Genomic DNA, 7,935 nt, shown 5'->3' on the forward strand with positions numbered 1-7,935 from the left:
TGGGCCCCGCCACCGCTTGTCACCTGTTACCGGGGAGACGCCGGCAGCGGAGGGCCGGGGAGCGCAGATGGGCGGCCGGGAGGCCGGGCTGGGGGCACGTGGGAGGGTCCGAGGCCAGGAGGGACCATGGTGAACATCTGGTCTGACTCCTGTCTAGACAGGCCAGAGCCCTGCTCCGGATTCACCCCTGTACAGCACAGGCCAGAGCTCTGCTCCAGATTCACCCCAGATAGCCCCTGCTCCGGATTCACTCCTGTCTACACAGGCCAGGGCCCTGCTCCGGATTCATCCCTGGCTGAACCAGAGCTGATCTCTTTGGGTTGTCCACACAGCAAAACAAAGCCCAGGGCCGTGCAGAGCCAGGGTCTGCAGACGTGGTCGGCAATGCCAGTGTTTCCCCCAGGAATTGAACGCGGAGGGGAGAGGGTGTTGGAATTTCCAGGGGGTGAAGGGCGAGGCCGTGGGGGCGAAGGTGCATCGTACGGTTTCACCAGGAAGGCCATTCGGCGCTAAGTCTCGGCCCCACGTTCTAGACAGGATAAGACACCAACAAACAGCAGCCTTGGGGCTGAGGATGATTTATTGTTGTTTATAAAGCAGAATGTGACCTGATCAGATCAGCCAATGTGGCCGAAAGGAACGCGCCGGCCGCTGGCGTTGCCAGCACAAACACAGCGATGTGAGGAGACGAGTCGTCATTCCTCCTTTCAAACCTGGTGTGTGTTTTCAGGGACGCCCATGTGCTTTGAACGGGACTGTTCAGGTTTCCGTTTCAATTCAAATTTCCAACCAGCCTAAAGGAACTGTTTTCAAACTAGAACATTTGGGGGGAAAACGGATCTATTTGGAAAATGACCAAAGTGGCAACTCTGCATAGAACGAGTTGACCACTAGGGGATATGGGGGCGCTCGAGGGGGTGCACACCCCGCTGTGTGTGTGGGGGGAAATGGGCTCCGGCACTGGACCTGGGGTGGGTGCAGAACCCGAGCTCCAGCCCCAGCCCCATGGCTACACGGCTATTTTTAGTGCCGTCACATGAGCCCCAGTCTGTAGACCCCACTCGGGGTCTGAGACTCACTGCTGGGGGGAGGGGGGGTTTGCCATGTAGACACACCCTGACAACCCCTCCCCCCATCTCAGAGCTATGCATTGCTGGGGACGGAGAACCCACCGCTGCCCTGGGCATCTTGTCCCGGTCTTAGTTCCACTGGAGCAGAAATTCACAACTTATTTCCAGTCAGAATTTGTCCAGCTTCAACTTCCAGCCATAGGAGCTTGTTAGACCTTTGTCGGGGCTGGGCCAGTGGGCGCCTGGCCAGTGGGGTGCCCCCAACGCAAAGCCTCACTGCATCCTTGTGCCCCCTCCCCCCGTCCGTCTGTCTGTCCCACTGCACAGCCCGGAGCCAGGACTGCAGCCTGTCGGCACCCCAGCGAGGGAGAGAACAATTAATAATAGGAGGCGAATAAGAGGGGACTTGAAAACAATACTGGCTAGCTCGTCTCATCAGCAGCTCTCAACGCATTGTACAAGGATCATTACTCCCCTCATACGGAGGGGGAAACTGAGGCACAGAGCGGGGTCTGACTGGCTAATGTCACCCAGCAGAGCCAGATATAGAAGCCAGGTTTCCTGAGTCCCACTCCAGTGCTCTAGCCACTAGGGAACACTGTCTCTCCTATAGTTAGACTGTGGAACTCATGACCACAAGAACTCACTGGGGCCAAGAGCTCAGCGGGACCCCCAAAGGGTGGGAGATTTCTATGGACAGTGCGACAATCCAGAGTGACACTAGACAGGATCAAACATCAATTGATTGGGGATGTAAACTCTCAGCCCCAATCTGATATGGCTGGGGCGTGGGGACTCATCCCCTGAGGGCAGGTCAGACCATCCGTGTAGGGCTTTTGCCCCGTCTCTGGAGTAGCTGGTGCTGGCCGCTCTCAGAGACGGGATGCCGGGGTAGATGGGCCCGTTGATCTGATCCAGCGCAGGAATTCCACGGTTCCATAGCTAGAAAAATTAGTGACATGATAAATACAATGCTAATTCTGCTTTGCTCTCCAGCCCCTGCATCTGCATCCCGTTAGAAGTATTTCCTCTGGAGCCACTCTGGGATCCTTCTGCCGAGTGTCTTCATTTAAAGCCATGACCTTTATGCCTCATCAATGGAGTTACAGTGTCTCTATTTAATTTACCTTCATAGAATGGCCTGTTTTGAATGACTCTTCCGGGCGCTGAGAGACTCAAGGCTTTCAGTTGAATAGGTTACAGAATTCACCTTTCATTGGGCAGGTCTGCACTGGAGGCTTTATTAACTGAAGTTAATTGCCTGCCAATTAACCTGCCTTTACCAATGCTAGTCAGGGCACCCAGTGGGCCTGGCACAATGAAATCCAAGGGAGTTGAAGCTAGATACGTTCAGAGTAGAAGTGAGGGGCAATTCTTTAAACAGTGCAGGGAACTAACCTGGGCTCTGGTGGATTCTCCATCACCTGGAGTCTTTACATCAAGATTACAGCTCTTTCTAAATAGGGTGCCCACACAGCAAGTATGAAAAATCGGGACAGAGTGCGTGTGTGTGTGGGGGTAATAGGTGCCTATATAAGAAAAAACCCTGAATATCGGGACTGTCCCTATAAAATCGGGACATCTGGTCACCCTATTTCTAAAGGACAAGCTGGAGCTCATAGTGCCATGGGCTTGACGCTGGACTGAGTGGCTGAGATCCTCTGCCTGTGATGTAGAGGGGGTCAGACTACAGGGGACCCTTCTGGCCTTTATCTATTAATCAAACTTCATGTGGGATACAAACATTTGCAGCTTGTCTCGTGGAACAGAGGCTGTGTGGCCAGCTCTCTTGCGGCAGGTAAGTGACGTCTCAGCTCCTGGGGTCGTGAGATTGCGTAAGAACCTCGGCGCTCGTCTTTTAAAAAGTAAGTTGTTAACCCTAACGGTTGTGGAGAAAATCTTGAAGCGATGATCCCAAACGGCTCAAAAAACCAAACAAGAATAGGAGGCGAGTAGAAAGAACCCAGCCGTTATTACTTTCTTTACATTGCATGATTTCTGCGGTTCTGGCTCCCGATGGGTTCTCCGTCAGGGGCAATTTTTACATCAAGCGGGGCGGTTTTTCTAGCTCAAACCGGGGTTAATTCGGGGTACCTCTGTGGCCTGGGTGCTGCTAGCCTGGATGGTCACAGTGGTCCCTTCTGGTCCTGGCCTCACTGAGCTTTGAATGCAGGGGTGTGTGAAAGTAGAATGAATTATATTGTAAAAATAGAATGGATTAAAGAAATGCTGTATGTTCCTTTAAGCAGGAATAAGGAATGTTGAAATATAGTGGTCAGGAAGAGAAACATTAAGGTATGAAACAATGGGTCCACTTAAGCTAATGGTGGGACATTAACAGGAGATCAATAAGAGTTAGTAAGGAAATAAGATATGTAGGTCTAGCCCCAGGTAAACGTATCAATTCTGCTTCCTTTTGTTATCTTGTTAAGTTCGTGCCCTTTTATCTGTATAAATAAGATGGTTTGAGTCTTGCCTGGTGCTCACATTATCTGGGTGAATTAGCAGAGCGCTTTGCTAATAAACAGAGTGGTTTGACAAATTGTGAGTCCTGAATCTGACTTTGATAGGTGCCACCGCTTGCCCCCCAATGATCTGGATTGCATCCCAGGATGTGACCAGGGGGGTTGAGGAGATGCTGGAACTATTTATCCCTGACCCTTGCAGAGGAGTTAATGTCACTTTTTACCATCATTCCTCCTGAGTTAATTGCATGCAAATCACAACCTTCAGGTCCTGTCCCTGGGGTCATTGTTCAAATGGTTGGGATGTGTCTCTGGACTAACCTTTCCAAACTACTTCACACCATTGAGTTAAACTGCAATTTAATAATGCCAGTGGAACCTTTTTACCTTTAATTTCAGCTGTGATTTTAACTGTGTGAACGGTTTGCACAGCGCAGATCTGAGCCCTGGAAGATTCACAGCTGGGCTGAATTAACACTTCATTGAGCTGAATGGGGTTTTGCTGAAGTGGTTATTTATTTCCTGCAACACTGTCTGGCTGACAGGGTAAGAAGTGACAGAGTTCACTCCATCTTTGCTGCAAAATTAAATAGAAATCTATTTTTTTAAATCAAATCTTAAACTCTGCAGAAGACGGCACTAAGACTAAAATCTTGCAAACTGCCCCAGGGCCTGAAGTCAGTTTCGGCAGCAGCTAGATCCCAATATCTATTTGCTTTTAAATTCCTTTCTGCTCAATTTTAGGCTTGATCCTCTCATGCCCTAGAGGCAGTATGGAGTGAGCGTTCAGTGCTTTACAGCACTGGTCTGTCTTCTCGGAGAGGGACCTGCATGTATTTTGCAATATGTGATTTCATATTGCATTGCCCACCACTCTTTTACTTAGCATAATTGGCGATAATATTTCACCGAGTGCTGCCCTGTTTTATGCTGTCATATGCTGTCGTGCATCGCATTGCATTTTCTCTTGTATTGCCTAGAATGATTTCTTAGGTATATTTTTCCATTTTTATAGTGCATTAGTGACTATCATATGGTTTTATTTCACTTGACATCAAACTGCATTGCATTATTTCAGTGCAGGATTGTGCATTGTATAGTCACACTGCACAGGCCCAGAACCTATGCAGTCACGAGCTAGAGTTCCTATATCTAAACCCCAGTACTGTGATGTACATGTGTGACCGGGCTAGGGTGACCAGACAGCAAGTATGAAAAATAGGGACTGGCGGTAGGGGGTAATAGGAGCCTATATAAGAAAAAGACCCCAAAATCGGGACTGTCCCTATAAAATCGGGACATCTGGTCACCCTAGACCGGGCTCCCAGGGGGCCACACTGCAGTTACTCAATGAGGGCGAACTGCAAAGAATGGGGCAGACAATCCCCAAAGCTGGTGGATATTCCAACACTTGGATTCACCAAGCCAGCACAACAGAGTTCCTTTAAAGCAACCCGGCCTTGGGCTCCCATCCAGCCAGGCAAGTCACATATGCTGACGGTTACTGAAAATCATATAAGAAAATTCTACCGATCCCCCAAGAATCAGACAAATTACCTCCCGGTTTAATGAATAGTCCAGATCTTACCCAAATACACATGACAGCCAATTCTTATGAACTAAACTAACATTTATTTAAAAAGAAAAGAGAATATTGGTTAAAAGATCAGTATACATGCACACATGAGTACAGTTCTGAGATCAGATTCATGGTAGAGATGGGGAGCTTTGCAGTTGCAAAGAGTTCTTTCAGAATCAGTCCATACGTGACAGTCCAATGTTCATACTCAGGGTGATCGATGGGACTGGAGATCTCAGCCTTACGACTTAAGCTTCCCCTGCATCAAACATCAAGCAGGACTGAAATAAAAAGGATCAGGACTCAAGGTTTTTTTATACAGTTCCAGGCCTTCTCTTGACAGCTTGGAGTCCTTAGGTGAACAATAGGCAATCATGGAGACTTTGAAGTAAACCTATTTCCTAAGCATCACCGGTAATTAGCTACACAGATTAATATACAGCAATTGCCAGTTTCTCAAACATTTGCAGATGATTTGCTGTACATTTCAAAGACAGATGAATACAGTGATATCATAAAAAGAAGAACAGGAGTACTTGTGGCACCTTAGAGACTAACAAATTTATTAGAGCATAAGCTTTCGTGGGCTACAGCCCACTTCTTCGGATGCATATCATAGAACGGTTGGAAGAGACCTCAGGAGGTCATCTAGTCCAACCCCCTGCTCAAAGCAGGGCCAATCCCCAACTAAATCATCCCAGCCAGGGCTTCGTCAAGCCGGGCCTTAAAAACCTCTACAGATGGAGATTCCACCACCTCCCTAGGGAACCCATTCCAGTGCTTCACCACCCTCCTAGTGAAATAGTTTTTCCTAATATCCAACCTGGACCTCCCCCACTGCAACTTGAGACCATTGCTCCTTGTTCTGTCATCTGCCACCACTGAGAACAGCCGAGCTCCATTCTCTTTGGATCCCCCCTTCAGGTAGTTGAAGGCTGCTATCAAATCCCCCGTCTCTCTTCTCTTCTGCAGACTAAATAACCCCAGTTCCCTCAGCCTCTCCTCATAAGTCATGTGCTCCAGACCCCTAATCATTTCCGTTGCCCTCCCCTGGACTCTCTCCAATTTGTCCATATCCCTTCTGTATTGGGGGCCCCCAAAACTGGACGCAGTACTCCAGATGAGGCCTCACCAGTGCCAAATAGAGGTGAATAATCACTTCCCTTGATTTGCTGGCAACACTCCTACTAATGCAGCCCAATATGCCGTTAGCCTTCTTGGCAACAAGGGCACACTGCTGACTCATATCCAGCTTCTCATCCACGGTAACCCCTAGGTCCTTTTCTGCAGAACTGCTTCCTAGCCATTCGGTCCCTAGTCTGTAACAGTGCATGGGATTCTTCCGTCCTAAGTGCAGGACTCTGCACTTGTCCTTGTTGAACCTCATCAGATTTCTTTTGGCCCAATCCTCTAATTTGTCTCGGTCCCTCTGTATCCTATCTCTACCCTCCAGCGTATCTACCACTCCTCCCAGTTTAGTGTCATCTGCAAACTTGCTGAGAGTGCAGTCCACGCCATCCTCCAGATCATTAATGAAGATACTGAACAAAATCAGCCCCAGGACCGACCCTTGGGACACTCCACTTGAAACCGGCTGCCAACTAGACATGGAGCTGTTGATCACTACCCGTTGAGCCCGATGATCTAGCCAGCTTTCTAGCCACCTTACAGTCCATTCATCCAGCCCATACTTCTTTAACTTGCCGGCAAGAATACTGTGAGAGACCGTAAAGTCAAGATATATCACGTCCACTGCTTTCCCCATATCCACAGACCCAGTTATCTCCTCACAGAAGGCAATCAGGTTGGTCAGGCATGACTTGCCCTTGGTGAATCCATGCTGACTGTTCCTTATCACTTTCCTCTCCTCAAAGTGCTTCAGAATTGATTCCTTGAGGACCTGCTCCATGATTTTTCCAGGGACTGAGGTGAGGCTGTGTGATGCAGCAGGGAGCGGAGCGGATTAGCCTGGGAATGTCGTCTAGTTTTACTGGGACTGTCTGCATTCGGAATGGGAGAGCAGGGGGTGACTTTTCTTGAGGGACCATACCTGAGCCTGTAACCTGAGCCCGGAGGGGGGTGGGGCCAGGTGAAAACTGGACAAAGGCTGGAGGAAGAGCCAGGGGCAGGCTGGAAGGAGAAAGCTGCAGTGGAGTTTCAGTTTGAAGCTGCCTGGGGAAACGGAGGGAACCCCCAGGGTTGGCGTCTAAGCTCCCTGCCCCCCAGAGGGACCTGACTGAGGGGCCCTGGTTGTACCTACAAGCCCTGCTTGGGACTGTGTTCCTGTCGTCTAATAAACCTTCTGTGTTACTGGCTGGCTGAGAGTCCTGGTGAATCACAGGAAGACGGGAGTGCAGGACCCTGACCCCCCACCCCCCACATGTTGACTGTTTCTGATCACCTTCCTCTCCTCCAAGTGCTTCAAAATTGATTCCTTGAGGACCTGCTCCATGATTTTTCCAGGGACTGAGGTGAGGCTGTCCAGTCTGTAGTTCCCCGGGTCCTCCTTTTTGCCTTTTTAAAAGATGGGCACTAGATTTGCCCTTTTCCAATCATCCGGGACCTCCCCCGATTGTCACGAGTTTTAAAAGATAATGGCCAATGGCTCTGCAATCACATCAGCCAAGTCCCTCAGCGCCCTTGGATGCATTAGATCCGGCCCCATGGCCTTGTGCATGTCCAGTTTTTCTAAATAGTCCTTAACCTGGCCTTTCACTACTGAGGGCTGCTCACCTCCTCCCCATACTGTGTTGCCCACTGCAGCTGTCTGGGAACTGACCTTGTCTGTGAAGACCGAGGCAAAAAAGGCATTGAGTACTTC

Source organism: Malaclemys terrapin, chromosome 13, assembly GCF_027887155.1.
Source record: "Malaclemys terrapin pileata isolate rMalTer1 chromosome 13, rMalTer1.hap1, whole genome shotgun sequence".
In the NCBI taxonomy this organism is placed as follows: domain Eukaryota; kingdom Metazoa; phylum Chordata; order Testudines; family Emydidae; genus Malaclemys; species Malaclemys terrapin.